The 16,701-nt window shown below is 34.5% G+C and overlaps 1 long non-coding RNA gene across 4 annotated transcripts; it reads right to left on the bottom strand.

Moving 5' to 3' along the window:
• Positions 1-1,820: 1,820 nt before the first annotated feature.
• Positions 1,821-5,491, bottom strand: LOC145590946 (uncharacterized). 4 transcript variants are annotated; one of them, XR_014102215.1, is made up of 5 exons: positions 4,998-5,491; positions 4,201-4,389; positions 3,963-4,111; positions 3,657-3,745; positions 1,821-2,305 (listed from the first exon to the last, which is right to left on the bottom strand). It is a non-coding gene; the product is annotated as an uncharacterized LOC145590946 (long non-coding RNA). The 4 variants fall into 4 exon arrangements; XR_014102216.1 differs by having other exon boundaries at positions 4,301-4,389; XR_014102213.1 differs by lacking the exon at positions 4,201-4,389 and having other exon boundaries at positions 4,998-5,485.
• Between the last annotated feature and the right edge of the window lie 11,210 nt (positions 5,492-16,701).

Here is a 16,701-nt window from a genome sequence, read left to right as displayed (position 1 = left end):
ATTATGTTTCTTTCGATAAAGAGTGCTACATGTTTTGCGGTGAGTTTTGCATATGATGCTGCTTTGACTCATTTTGTGAAGTATTCAATTGCCACTAAGATGTATTCATGACCTCCTGTCCCAGGAGGGGTGATTTTTCCAATGATGTCTATACCCCATGTTGAGAATGGCCATGGTCATGTTTAGGTGTAAAGGAGTGATGGAGGAACATGTTGCAAGTTAGCATATATTTGGCATTTAGGGCATCTCTTTACATATTGATGGCAATCCCTATTTATGGTAGTCTAATAGTATCCTTGGCGCATTACTTTTTAGGCTAGCATTTTGCCATTCATATGAGTTCCACATACTCCTTCGTGGATTATTCTCATTGCTCTTTGAGCTTCATTTTTGCCTAAACATAGGAGAGCTCTACCTTTAGGTACCCTTTTATGAAGCTCATCATTTATCAGTACATATTGGGAAGCCAAAAGTTTTAGAGCTCGCTTTGCTCTCTTGTCAGCATGAGGTGGATATTCACCTTTGGTGATATAATTGAGGATCTCATTATACCAAGGTTCTTCCTCTTCTTCTTGAAGCTGAGCTTTCTCATCATCTTCTATAGCTTAGATGTAAGCTGGCTTATGCCTTTTCTCTATTGTTAGAGGCATTTGTTCGATTTCCCTAAGGAATTCTAACCATTGAGGCTAGTCTTGCCAAGGCATCAACAAATTGATTTACCTCTCTTGGTAGATATGTGTATTCTACCTTTTAAAGTTGATCAGTAAGAGTTTCCAAATACGTTTGACAAGGAGCTAAGCTTTCACTCCTTACTTTCCATCTTTTGGAAATCTGATTGATGATTAAAGAGGAGTCTCCGAATATTCGAAGTTTCTTTACCCCTAATGCTAAAGCACACTACAACAATTAATCACTTGTGCAACGAATTATGCCACGGGAATATGAAATTCGTGGCATAATTTGATCTAGCCACGGGAAAAATAAAGTCAACAAAAAACTTGATATGTCAACAAAATTTTATGCCACGGGAAAAAGGAAATTCGTAGCTAATTGAAACTTGTGCCACGACTAAATTTCTTTTCCGTGGCAGATAAATACTTATGCCACGGGTAATTATGTTCCCGTGGCAAATTAACACTTGTGCCACGACTAATATTATTCTTGTGGTAAACAAACACTTTTGTCACGGGCATTATTTTCGTCGTGGCATTCAATCTAACACTTCTGTCAGGACTGTCACGTTTAATTTTATTTTTGTGGCAAACATATATTGATACAAACCGATCACGTTGTTTAAGGAAAATAAACTTGGACTAATTCCATGAATCTTACAACATAGAAGTAATTATTATTTTTATGGTTAAATATACCATTATTTTTTAACCATGAGATATATAATCATTTTTCTTTATTACAAAATCCATATATAATCACGAGATATATAATCAAGTTTCTTTATTACAATTTTTTTTCTTTATTACAAAATCCATAGGTTTTTAACTATTAAAAACATGGTTTCAAAAAAAAAAAAACCTATTAATAACATTGATTGTATGAATTAATAATATCTATGTCAAATCTATAGTAAAATTGATGGAAATTTGATTATGCACTACTATAGTCGTATGACATTTACCAAAAAAAAAACAAAAAAAAAATTAAAATGTCATACCTTTATAATTATTAAAACAAAAAATTTGGTTTTAAAAAAAAATATCATAAAAGTGGCACAAAAATATTATAATTTATTTATTTCTTTTTTTTTTGTTTGCATTTTTTAAGCTTAGTTAATAATGCAGAATTGCAGATAGTATAACATATACTTACAAGAGGTTATTCTCATAAAACTTGTGTAAATTATACATTGCAAATTCCTTACAAATAAATAGAAGTTTCAAACAAGGCTGGAAGCCTGTATAACAAATGAAAACAGCAGCAACATATGGACATTGATTACATTGGAATAGTCAAGACAACAGCAGTAGCAGCATCGTATACTCCAGCATCAAGCGCATATGTTCCCATATACAACCACATCTGTCCTGACATACACGACACATAACCTGAAATATGAAACAAAGCAGAAGCAGATGCAGCAACACTCAGCAAATGCAACAACAATAGCCTTGTTTCACCTTAAGCTATTCTCTCACATTCTTAATCCAATTAGCAACCTCCTTCTCAAACGAAACTTCAACAAAAAATCCTTCTCTTTAGCGATGAAATCAATGGCAGATTGATCACTAGTAGAAATTCATTCCATTAGCTAACAATCTTCATCTTGTTGTCAAGCAAGCTGCTTACCCTGTTCCAATCATCAGCGACTAATTATCAATTTGTGTTTCGAGTCATAGAACTTGATGCATGTCCATACATATAACAACTTACAGCAAATCAATCTAAGATGCTGCAACTCAAACATGTGGAAGCAAGTAAATGTGCGGGTTGACGATTATATTACCCATACCTACCAAGCGGCAACTAAATATCATTTCCTAAAGACTGCTTTGCTTGCTTGCCTGACTAGGCAATATACAAAAGAAGAATTGGTTATTTTCTTAAATGTTTAAGACACCATATGAAAGGACATTTGTAATTAAAAAAAAATAATAATAGATGGCTGTAATATTACACTTTCATATTAAAAAATTTACAACAGCAGCGAGAGCAGAGCAGTAGTAGCTATAGAGCAAAGCAGCAGTACTGTAGAGCAAAGCAGCACCAGGAGCAAAGCAGCATGCATCTGAAAGCATAGCATCTGTAGATTGAGCATCTGGTCCAGGAGTCTTAAAGTAATAACCACACAAACGACAACCATTATTGGAGGGGTCTCAATTATTAAAGTAAACTTTACTAGTTTAATAATACCTGGTTTGATTTTAAATGGATTAAGCAATAAGTTCCTGGAAACTGGTGAAGAGAAGATAGCCTACACCAAGCTAGAACAACCTAACATTTGTCCTCAATGGATGGTCAGATGCATCATCAACTTAGTTGAGCCCCCCCTAAACTTCCTTCAAAAGCTTTTATATTTTGTTAGACTTCTAAGCATCTAATTTTTCTGTTATAGCAATTAAGAATCAAATAAGTTGATGTCTTGTGGCCTTTGCTTCTTTCCTTCGAGGTTTCAATCATTATCTTGCTGGAAAAGGCTATTTATTGTCTAGCTACTAATGCTAGAGCCTACATGGATTACAAAGGATGTATCCAAAAGAATTTTAAAGAATTATGTATCTCATTGTTGGGGATGGATGACACAATATTCCCCGAACAATATTGTGGCAATAACTAGAAACCCCAACTATCTAGACCTCAAATGTCAAGCAAGCATATCAAGAAAGCATATGAAATTTTTATCATAGCTTCATAATCTTTGACATTGCTTTTATTTAGTTAGTTATATAAGTTCAATTCACTTTCCACATTAGATTTTTATTGTTATAGACTTATGTCGTTGAATCATTTTTAGGTAGGACTACCATTGCTCCATAACTTCTAATTCCAAAACAAAAGCCTTTCCACTTATTTATTTCTCCCTCATCTTACCCTCATTAAACTAGTTAACTAGTTCATACTTCATAGTCCAATAAGAAAAGCACCGAATGCAGACAACTAGCTCATTCTTAGATGACTGAAAAGAAGGTGCATGAAATCACCTCAAAACATATTCTGCCAACAGTAGAGATGGTATCAACTGGAAATAAGCTACGCAAGGTCTCTGCACCTAGAATAATTGCATCACTCCCTGGATCAATCAGATATAGAGAAGAAAGTATATTAGCAAAACGACGCTATACATGCTCATGAAAAAAATCTGCAGTAGAAGGCTTCTAAATAAGTTGAAGTTCACTATGAGTATTAATAAAATGAAAACATGCCTTTTTGTATATACTCTAAAAATTGATCAATGAGAATCTATAAGTAACATGTAGATGTTTAGAATCTGAAAAACACTAGTATACCATCTAATACAGCATTTGCAACATCAGTTGCCTCAGCTCATGTGGGTCTAATTAAGGTTATCAGTCATGCTATCCACCACACGAGTAACCACTGCTGGCTTACCAGCCATGTTACACTTGAGCAGAGTAGCCTTTTGGAATAAAAATACCTGTAAAATCCATTATAATAAGTACATTTAATCAATTAGCCATCATATTGATATTAATCTGTAGGCCTTTTAAGATATAATCAAGTTACCATTGTCTGTAGATTGTTTAAATTGCTTCATTAAAACCTTGATTCACATTCAAGAAATACACATAGTTTTCCAAAAACACCATGTGAAAAAGAACTAGACCTTCTCTACTGGGAGATCAATTCCCAAATTTCCACAAAAGAGGACAATGCCATCAGCTACTTGTAGAACTCATCAAAATGGGTCAATCCCTATATAAAGAAAGATAAAATGCACGTATCAAGCTGATCTCCTATATGACAAGTAATTGACAAGCATTAAGAGAACCCCTTTTCTACACTTAGTCAATCAAAGCATCGATCTCTTATATGTAGGATGCTGCAGAGCTCTCAGCAGAACTTTTATCCATTGTTGAAATACAGACATCAATATATTTAGTTGATGACATCCCAACAAAGCGAACACAATCAATTGCTAGCATAAAAATACAGCCGCAGATTATAAAAAGAAAAAATTGAATACTTCAATTCTCAGGATTAAAAAAAATAACTATATTATTCAGAAACCTAACTCAGTGAAAACAATGCAAATAATTCAAGAAAAACAATACTTTGTATAACCCAAAAAAAAAACCAAATAATTTTAGAAAACAAATGTAGATCCGACCTCAAATCACACATAAAATGCAAAAAAAAAGAGCAAAAACAACTAAATCAAGTAACCATCAATATATCAGCTAATTCGCTGATGGTGAGAGATTAAATACAAATTTCATAACTCATGGAAACCTCAAATTGATTTGAAGAAACCTAAATTTAGAGAAGTATTAAATTTTAGATCTTGGAGAGAAGGAAATTACCTATGAATTTGAGATTTCCCACTTGAGTAAGAGAATAGAGTAAGGTAGATGACGGATAAATGCTTGAAATCAGAAGATAATGGAGTATGAATCATAAGTGATTAACTGATTTTCCACTTTAGAAGTTTTACTACGATTTTTCACTTTTTTTTATATGCACTTGGAGGAGTTGGAGACTTGGAGGGAGTTTATCCGCCAATATTGCTTCTAGAAGGATGAATTTTCCTATAAAATTTTAACCAAGTTAAATGCTTTATTGATTATGGAGGTAATTTTCCCTCCTAAATTTTCACTTAAAAGTTGTAAAATTGATTAAAAACTTTATTTGTAATATTGTAATTTAATACCCAAGTATCTAGTTAAACTAAAGATAGTGTACAACAATTACATAGTACTTGGTCACTAGACATTTTATAAATATAAATTTATTATTTTAAAAATATAAATTTAATATGGTATAATTAAGTATGTACTCCCTCCGTCCCTAAATTACATTCCTCTTTGGTAATTTACACGGGAATTAAGAAGGAAGGAGTAAGACAAATAACAATGATTATATAATGCTATGGGAAGTACAAAGATAGATTAATTATTACTCATGACATGTCATCAATCCTTTGCAAAAAAAAAAAGGACCAATCACATGCTCCTAATTGAAAATTTTTAACCAATCATATTCATTGTAATTTGGCACATGGATTATGAGTGAGATTAGGTAAGGATGAGTGAGAAAGCATTAAATATAAAACAGAAAAAGAGAGTTGATTTACTAAAAAAAACTTACCAAAGATAGAAAGGAGGAATGTAATTTTGGAATACCAAAAATAGAAAGGAGGAATGTAATTTAGGGACGGAGGGAGTAGTAGATATGAGCATAATTGTAAAATTGCACTACAGTGATAAGACAAGCATATGAAGTAAGAAAATTTGATTCAAGTAATATAAATTTATTACATTAGTTTAGTTGTGTCGCGGTCGTGTAAAATATAAATGATATAATTGAGTAGTAAATATGAGGGTCAATTGACCATATTGGTATATAAGTTAACACCCTTATGACATATTGGTATATAAGTTATTGCCGGCGACATAATGGTATAAAAGTTAACATGTGGCGACATATTGGTATATAAATTAATAAATTGTGACATTTACCCCTATTTTTTCTTCGGATGAAAGAGCGTGTTGGGTACTTGATAAAAAATAATTTGGAATAGGATTGTTAAAACATCTTTTAACAATAAGCTAATTACTTTGATAATGTTGTTAGTAAGATTTTATGGGTCCATTAATTTTTTTAAGTTACTTTATGACTCTTTCTTTGGTTAAATGGTTAATTAAGCCCGTGGTAAACAGATGAAAGCATAAATACATATGTAATAACCTCATCAAATATTCAAATCTTGTAAGAAAGAATCATAATATTGTTCATTACTTGACTTTATAGCAATATTTTGTGTTGTTACATCACTTATACTGTGTTTGAGTGATTATTACCAAAGTTCACTTTAAAGTCAATTAATAGTAATTTAATAATTCAATGAAAGAATTCTATCAAACTCTACAATGTTAGCTGATTTATTTCATTCATCACGTTTGTCAAAGGAGAACTTTAACCATATCCATATGTTTTATTATTTATAAGTAAAAATCATTATCCCTTTAATTTGTGTTTAAATAAATGAAACGTTTTCATATTTTTTAGTATCTTCTCTTTTTTTGTAAATAATATTTTGTCTACTTTTTAATAAATTCAACTAACCTTCCTAAAATTCCGTGAAATTAAAAGGTTTCATTAATTGTTACACAAAAGGGGTAAAAGTTTTATTATATGAAAGTACGTAATTAGCTGCTTATTGATAGGTTCCTAACAAATTTTCACATTAATATGTTTTCCCTTCAAATAATTCATAAAAGATGGTCTAATGAGAAGTGATTACTCGAACTTGATTTGACCTGGATAAGCTAAAGTACAACTATTGACCAGATGTTGTTTCTTAGTGGCATGGTGCGTTCACCCTTGTAAATGTGACATAATATAACTAATTAACTAATTTAAGTTTGTCTTAAAGTATTTGTCCAAAATTGACCCGATTTGAACAAGACTTAGTCCGATATATATCAAGATCGGAGATTTATGCGACCCTAAAGGTTAGACAAGTGTACGGTATAGTATTGCATACATTATATTAAAATTATTATTACTACCTCCGTTAAATATTAGTCGCAACTTTGGAATATTTATGTCTCTCAAATAATACCCAAAGTTGCAACTAATATTTAACAGATGTAGTATTTTTATTAAAAACACATTACGGAGTATATTATAATTATAATATCATTAATAAATATTTCCCTTAAGTTAAAAAAAAATAATAAAACAAAATCAAAACACACAACCCAAACTAATTAGGCGCTTAAACTCACTTTCATGTTTAATTAGCCGCCAATATTCAAGAAACGAAATAAAATTAAAAAAAAAGTCCTCTCATAATTGTAAAACCTTGTTTTGCTTGAGAGTTAGAGTCATTGCAGTTCGCAACCAAACGCTAATAGAGTGAAAAACAAATTCATTGAATTCGTTGAGAGACCATTCACAAGACAATTCCTTCAATTCCTTGAAAGACCAAGGTAAGATAGTATTCATAATTTTGTTAGGTTTTGCGTTTTATTGTATGAAATATATGGTAATTTAACTTCTTTTAATTTGAATATGGTATCAATTGCACCCTCTCGTCGACAAATTTGTATTCTAATACTTGATATGCTTGAAAAGAATTATACTCTAAATTTTATCAATTTTTTGATTTTGGCGTGAATGTTGTGTTCAATTGATTTGTATTCTTTTAATTTTCTTAATTTCGGATGGTATCATAACTGTTTTAGATTAATTAATTCGATTTTTGTAAAGGTTAATTGATTTGTTTTTTTTTTGGGTATAATCTGTTCTATTTTTTTAGGTCAAGTTTGTGATAGTAAGTGTACTATTCAATTTCTTTGTTCATATTAGTTCTTTGCATGCTCTGGTAATTGATCTATTTGGTTTGAATACATGTAAACAAATCAATTGTAGGTATGATATGCATAAGTTTACTGCTTGGTACAATTGATATGCTTTTCTTAATTGATATGATGCTTGCATTCCCTGAAATATTGATTCCGAGTAGTCTAATGCTAGATAAAATTGATTTGTTTTTTCGTAAGTGCTATATTGTTTGGATGCGCTGATATATGCTTATGATCAGTCTAATGGGATACGTGGGGAGGGGTTATATTTGATGGGGGCAGATTGACTTAGGTATGACTACTAAGTAATGATTTTTTTTTTTATTATTAATTACTTATCATTTTTCTTAAAACTAGCTCTCTTTGCATTCATAGCTTTTATTTTCACATGGATACTCCGGAGGTTCAAAAGAGATTAGAGTGGATGAGGTGTGCTAATAGGACAGACAATCTATATATAAATGGAGTTAATTCCTTTCTTCAATTTGCTTTTGGTGACTTAGAAATGAATAGTGATTTAGGAGAGGAGGAAAAGAAGGTATCTTGCCCTTGTAATCGATACAACAATGGTCCACATAAAACAAGGGACGAAATTTACACCGACTTGATAGTGAATGGAATCGTGCAAGGTTATGTTCGTTGGATCTATCATGGAGAATTCAAACCCGGCCCCCACAAAAGAAAAGTAGAAATGATTTGGGAGATAGTGCTCATGATGATATATTTAGAATGATCCATGACAGGTTTAGTCCCGGAGTTTCTAATAATGATGACATAGATGACATGTTAGATGAGGAGCAACAACCTAATGAGTTTGATCAACCTAGATATAAAAGGGATACAAAAGAGGCAAAAATGTTTGAAAATTTGATGAGAGATGCTCAACAAACTTTATGCCCCGGGTGTAATGAATTTTCTGAATTGTCATTCATTTTGAAGTTATTCCAAATCAAATGTATGGATGGCATGACTAATAAAGCTTTTACTAGTATACTTCATATGTTCAAAAATGCTTTGACTAAAGGTGCTGATTTGCCATCAAATTATTATAAAGCACGTAAGATGATTACTAATCTTGGTTTCGATTATGAAAAAATAGAAGCATGTGAAAATGATTGTATGCTATTTTGGAAAGAGAATGCTAACCTTGAAAAGTGTTCCATATGCGATACTAAGCGTGATAAAGCTTCTCCTAAAGTGTTACGCTATTTCCCACTAACTTCGAGGTTGCAAAGGCTATTCATGTCGTCCAAAACAGCAAATGAGATGAGGTGGCACCCTGATAAACGAGAAGATGACGGAGTACTTAGACACCCAGCAGATAGTGAAGCTTGGAAGCATTTAGATAAAGAATATCCTACTTTTTCTGCAGAGACTCGTAACGTTAGGTTGGGTTTAGCAAGTTATGGATTCAATCCATTTGGCGGGCTTAGAAGTGACTATTGTATATGGCCAGTATTGGTTGTTGTGTACAATCTCCCTCCATGGATGTGTATGAAACAACCTTACACATTACTATCTTTGTTAATTCCAGGGAAAAGTGGACCGGGAAATAACATTGATGTGTATTTGCAACCATTAATCGAGGAGTTAAAAGAATTGTGGGAAACTGGAGCTCAGACTTATGATGCTTCAAGGAATGAGTACTTTCAAATGCGTGCTTCATTGTTATGGACCATAAATGATTTCTTGCGTATGCAAAATTATCTGGGTGGTCTACCAAAGGCTATAAAGCATGTCCTCATTGTATGAAAGAAACTAGCTCTGCTCGGCTACCAAATCAGGGGAAATGTTGTTACATGGACAATCGTCAATTTCTACCTACCGATCATAAATGGAGAGATAATAAATCCTTTAACGGGAAAGTAGAAAAAAGAGGTCCTCCTAGGAAATTATCTTCCAATAAGATTTTAAAACAACTAAAGGACCTTGAAGGCATGAAATTTGGCAAAACAATGAAATTGCCAAAAAGGGATGATAATTGGAAGAAGAAAAGCATTTTTTTTGAATTGTCGTATTGGAGTAACCTCTTACTTCGTCACAATCTTGATGTCATGCATATTGAAAAAAATGTGCTTGACAATATTCTTGGTACATTGCTAGATATTGATGGGAAGTCAAAAGACAATCTCAAGGCTAGACATGATTTAAAGCATTTGAAGGTTATGAAACATCTTGCTCCTACATTAAGAGATGGAAAGTGGCATGTTCCTCCGGCGCTATACACCTTGTCTAAGGCACAAAAGGAAAAAGTGTGCAAGTTTTTAGAGAATTTAAAGGTTCCCGATGGATATTCTTCTAACATTTCTAAATGCATAAACCTCGATAAGCGTAAAATTTATGGTCTAAAGACCCATGATTGTCATGTGCTTATGGAACAACTATTGTCACTTGCAATTCGTGGGGTGTCCATACCCAAAGTGTACGATGTGATAGTGAAGTTGAGTACATTTTTCAAGGACTTGTGTTCAAAGACATTGAAAGTGACATTGCTTAAGTCAGACTTATATTAGTTTTCCTACATTGCAAAATCAATGATTTATTTTGATGAGTTAAAGAATCAATGATAGTGAATTATTTTGATGAGTTAAAGAATCAATGATAGTGAATGCATAACATTGTCACAAATAATATGTTCATGCAGCCAGGCTAGCCACTTCAGCTATTGTTGTTGATGCAGCCGATGCCGATGCTGCATCTTTTGTTGTCGTTGTAAATGCCGCTGTCTTTGTTATAGATCTGTTGCATATTCTTTGTTGGTTGCTTTAAGAGCTACAATTGTTATTTAGATGGGCTAAAGCTTTCTTTGTTTGATGTTATAGGACTTCGGTGAAGAGTCGGAAGGGCTCAATGTCGTTCAGCAGCACATCATACCTCACAAATTCTCACATATGAGATCCCCTATTAAACTTGACTGGTTTTACGCTTCGAACAACAGCAACAAATTGATCTGATACGTTCTGGCCTTATCAACTTCAGCTCAGCAGATCATGTTAAATTAAAGTAGAAGACATGAACATAATTATAGATTGTATCAATCTAGTTTTTAGTGTATTATAAACACAAATAAAATAAAAGTTGTAACTTTTGTGTATTTGTATGTGATTCTGCACTAATTTCGGTTTAATTAATGCAATTTTTTTTATTATATATTTTTTTTTAGCTTTGTTAGCTACTGTAATATTTATGGCAACAAAGTTTGGTAGCCACAGTACAGATTCGAGGCAACGAAGCTTATTAGCTACGGTAATACTTGTGGCAACAAAGTTTGTCACCACGGTAGAATTGGTGGCAAATAATGTGTTAGCCACGTTCGTTTTCGTGGCAAGAGAATATTTTTGCCACGTGAATACTCGTGGCATAAATTTCAAAATTTGCCACGACATTCATTTTCCCGTGGCAATTTTCTAGCCACGGCCTCTTGTGCCACATGAGAAAATTTCAAGATTCCCGTGGCAAAATTGCATAGCCACGGGAATTTTATACTTGTGCCATGATTTTACTTGTGGCACAAGGGTCAAATTGTTGTAGTGGCAGTTTCGAGGCCTATCACGCATGCTTCATATTCTGCGGCATTGTTGGTAACGTCGAAAACTAGATTTATAGAGATTGGAACGTGTTCCTCTTTTGGTGATACTAATAATACTCCTACGCCACAACCCTTTTGGTTTGAAGCTCCATCGAAGTATAATGTCCAAGTATCATCTTCTGTGAGCATTAAGTCTTCATCTGGAAACTCATTTTCGTGCACTGGCATCGAATCTTTTATTGGGAAATCTGTTAAGAAGTTCGAGTCCACTGATCCTTTGATAGCCTTTTGAGGAATAAACCTTACATCAAATTGGGCTAAGTTGACTATCCATCTTGATATTCGCCCGTTAAGTGTAGATTTCTCGAAGAGATATTTTAGTGGGTCCATTCGAGATACTACATAGACTGTATGGACAAGCATGTAGTGTCTTAACTTGGTTATGGCCCATACTAATGTGAGGCACAATTTCTCAAGTGGTATGTAGCGCACTTCATACTCAAGCATCTTTTTACTTAAATAGTAAATGGCATGCTTTTTGCCTTCTACTTCTTGCGCAAGCATGGCTCCCATTGTCTCTTTAGTGACTGTTAAGTACAATCGAAGGGGAATTTTCGGAAGTGCTGGTGCTAATACAGTAGGATTGGCAAGATAGGCTTTGATCTTCTCAAAGGCTTTTTGGCACTCATCGTCCCATATTATTGGTACATTCTTTTTGAGTTTCTTGAATATTGGTTCGTATATCATGGTTAGCTTGGATATGAACCTACTTATATATTGTAACCGGCCAATGAATCCTCGAATTTGCTTCTCGGCCTTGGGCGGTGGCATTAACATGATTGCTTAATCTTAGTTGGGTCTATCTCTATTCCTCTAGAGCTAATGACATAACCTAAGAGTTTTCTTGAGGTGACTCCAAAAGCGCACTTAGATGGGTTTAGCCTCATGTTGTATTTCCTTAAGCTTTCGAAGAATTTTCCTAAGGCTACTGGATGTCCTGGACGATCTTTTGATTTTACAATCATATCATCCACATAGACTTTTACCTCTTTGTGCATCATGTCATGGAGTAAGGCAGTCGCTGCTTTGGTAAGTGGCACCCGCGTTTTTCAACCCGAATGCATTACCGTGTAACAGTAAGTGCCCCATGGTGTTATAAATGTAGTCTTCTCCATGTCTTCTTCTTCCATGAGAATCTGATTGTACCCTGCGCATCCATCCATAGATGAGAGAAGCGCGTGATTCGCTGTATTATCTACCAAAATATCGATGTGTGGTAAAGGGAAGTCGTCCTTTGCACTTGCCTTATTTAGATCTCTGTATTCAACACACATTCTTACCCTTCCATCTTTCTTGGGGACTGGTACCACATTTGCGACCTATTCGGGGTATTTAGATACCCTTATAAAACCTGCTGTTATTTGTTTTTGAACTTCTTCTTTTATTTTTAGAGCTACGTCGGGTTTCATTCGACGAAAGTTTTGTTTTACAGGTTTCATTCCTGGGATTAGTGGTATTGTGTGTTGAACTATTTCTCTATTTATGCCTCACATATCTTCGTATGACCAAGCGAACACATCTATAAATTCTTTTAATAGATTTATTAAATTGGTTCTTTCTTCTTTACTAAGAGTTAGACCAATTTTAACTTCTCTTTTAATGGTTGGATCTTTTAAGATATCAACCGTTTCAATATCTTCAATTATCGGTGTTTTATTCTCAAGTGTTTCCATTGCTTTAATTATTTCTTTGTCATTTTCATTGTTAGCTAAGCAATGCTCATCATCTTGAATAAGGGAATGACACAAGGAGTTAGCGGAAGAAGACATATTATTAAATTCGGAAATCATTACATCAAATAAAAATATGTCCGTTGGGACTTGACTACCAACTATCCTAGGGGTGGATTTTGAAGTAGAAGGGAGAGAAGGAGATATTGTTACAAAAGGTTTAGATGACTTGACTAAGGAAGACTTGAATTCAGACTCAGACTCAGACTCAGACTCAGATGACTCAGACTCGTCGAACATTGGTCCTTGTCCTGTTGTTATGGAGATCCTCCTTCCACTTGGTGTAGTCACCTTCACGGTCTTTCTCCATCCTTGGACTAGTCCTTCTGCTGGAGTAATGAGCTTCGTAGGGTCAAAGTCTTCTCTTTGCAAGACTATTTGAATAAGCGCAAAGTTGTCATCGATACGCTTAGGCTCATTTTTTTTCGTAGCCAAAGAGTAATCCCATGACATTAAAATCAAACCATGGAGGTGCTTTCTCCTTATGGGTAGGAGTTGGGATATCATCCAAGAAATTGCAATCCTAGAAGATTTCGAACCTAGGTTGTCTTATCCTATTTTTTACAAAGGGTTCAAGAAATTCTTAACAAGGGTAGTCCTCACCCTCTTTTATGAATTGACCATTTAAAGTGAGAGGATATTGGTCCATTGGAATTGCTTTCTTTTGGGTACGAGCATTCCTCTGTGCATTAATCTTTTCCCGGGCTTGATTATGGTCTTTCGTAGTCGGTTCAAAACCAAGCCCAAAATTATCTAATTAAGGAAGGCTAGGCGATTCTATTTTTGTTGCTACCCCTTTCTTCTTTCGTAGAGTCATTCCATGAAAATGTCCTTGCTTTCGGAGTATGCCATTAACTATCATGTTCGAATGGAGGTCGTAGTGAAGTGGGGTCTTTTCATCTTCATTAATAAAAGAGACCTCTTCTATATTAAAGCCCCATAGGTCTTTATCATTTCGGTCAAATTAACAAGGTTTTGCCTAAGCTCGTCAATTTCTTGTTGAGTTGCCATTAGTATAAACCTTTTTCTGTGTCTGATGGGCTTATCGAATAGTAAAATTTGAACGAAGGTGTTGTCTTTGATTAATCGTCCCTCTTTTCTTGACCAAGTACTGTAAATTAAACCATATTTGTTTTAATGACTTGACTCAAATTGACTTTGACTTTATTGGTTTTGAAGACAATAGGTGCAAAAATAGGGTGCATATTTTTGGGAATCAAAGGGTGCATATTTTTGGGAAGTATAGGGTTCAAACAAGGGTTGTTCAAACAAGGGTTCAAACAACATGGTTATGTTTGGAGGATTAATATCCGACTTACCCCCCTAAAAAAATGACGGAAAACACACAAACACAAAACTCTTTAAACATGGTCAAGGTGTAACAGTGAGTGAAAGTGACATGATTTGACTCTTGTGTAAGACCATGGGACTACGTGCTTGGACTCAAATAAGGACTCAATACGGTTTTTATCATTAAATTGATTAAATAGACTCGACGTGAGGACTCGGGAAGAAAACTGGACCATCGTACGAATGATGGGACTGTCGCGACGCGCTAGCCCTTTTGCGGCGCGCCATTTCTGTCGCATCGCGCCAGACACTAGTGTGTCGCGCCACAGACCAAACTTCATTGTCATTGCTGAAACATCAATCTGGGTCTGTTTCTAGTATTCTAGCTTAGAGGAAAATTCCTATAGACGTACTAAGTCTGGTTCGATCAATTTATTTAGACTTTAAAAACTCATATTAATTAATTAATTAATTAACTAAGTAAAGCCCTTTAATCATTAATTAATTTACTTAAACTCAAACACAAGTCAAACAAATGGTTAGAGTAAATATGCACAAACAAGAGATGCACAAGTAGTCAAGTAAGCACAATATGATGCAATGAGTTTGCAACCTAACCATGGCTCTAGTTTTCTAAATTTCTAGGATAAGGGTTAGTCAAAGAGGGTCCATGGTTATGAGTCCAGATGCACCGCGCGGAAGCCTTACCTTTGGAAGGGTTGGCGCATGTGGATGGGACCTGGCAAGTTGATTCACAAACTCGGATGTACCCTTCGTTGCCATGAGCGTTCGATTGGGTAGATAGAGCGTGAATTCCCAGAGGATTATGGCCATATGTAGAATACATATGGGTTAAGAAAAGTGAGAAAAAATTCAATCAGGAAGTAGAATCGAGCAAACAGTACTAGAACTGGTCGAAACAAGAAGGTAGATTTCTATCTTGGTATTGGAAGAACGTAGCGCGAGACAACAGAGTATGTCGCTAGACGCTGACTCTTTCGCTATGCGACATTGCTGTCGCACAGCGACAGAGCCATCGTACTGCGACGTGCTCTGTTTTCTCAGCGCCAGTTCCTACATGCCTCAGCAGCTTTCTGTTCTTTGAATTTTCCCGTTTTTCACAGCGTTATTTCGATCCTAGTTGTGAAAGATATTTCCCAAATTTCCTAGGTGTAAAAATCCTATGTTTAGAAGCATTACGAATGGTCTATCCAATGCGGACCTTTTTTATGCTCATGCCAATAATGTCAATTAAAATTACGCACATGAATACTTAGAACGTTTCGAGTCTCATCCACTCATTTAAAATTATTGCCAAAATAAATATTAGGAATTAAAATAGAAATCCTCCCCAATGGAGTCACCAAAAACTGTAGGGAATATTTCAAGCATCCAACACTTGAGCCCTACTGTGATCATACACTTAAGCATGGTGGCGTCCAAAGGGAAGGAAGCTAGAGTAAAAGAGTCGCCAACAAGTTTTAAGGACTTGTGAACCGTTCATAGGGTGAAGGTTACACCCCTTCACGATCCATGAGATCGCTAACTTCATAGTGGTCTGGAACCATGACTGGATATTCGGGGATGAAAGTACAAATCCAACCTAAAAGATATTAAACCTGCCCTAATAATAGGCCTCTACTTTATTCTTCTCATATTCATGTGCGCTTTCTAACTAACATACAATCAATAGATTAACCCTAAACCTGTTTAATCTATGTTGGTTGAATATTAATGCACATACAAATCAATTATTGGCGATCACTTGAATTAAAATCACATTAGCATAAACAAGATTATTAATTATCTTATTAAGCGTGATTACAAATACAAATTCCCTTTCAACCTGCAAGAGAGGTCGTGATCAAGCAATAACAATAAATAATATCAAGCAACATAATAATATATTGATACAACAAATCACCATCATCATATTCTCAATCTCATCAAAGCATAATAATAATAGAAGGATCCTAGGCATGATATTAACAAGATTAATAACAAATCCTAGCTTGTCACTAAACAATAAAGATCAAAGCTTTAGCCCTAACATGATACTAACATTATAGAAGAAAATAGGAAGCAACCT

This window comes from Chenopodium album, chromosome 18 (genome assembly GCF_948465745.1).
Source record: "Chenopodium album chromosome 18, dcCheAlbu1.1, whole genome shotgun sequence".
NCBI classification, from domain to species: domain Eukaryota; kingdom Viridiplantae; phylum Streptophyta; class Magnoliopsida; order Caryophyllales; family Amaranthaceae; genus Chenopodium; species Chenopodium album.
Note: the sequence above shows the minus strand (reverse complement) of the source record. Positions and strands in the feature narration are given on the sequence as shown.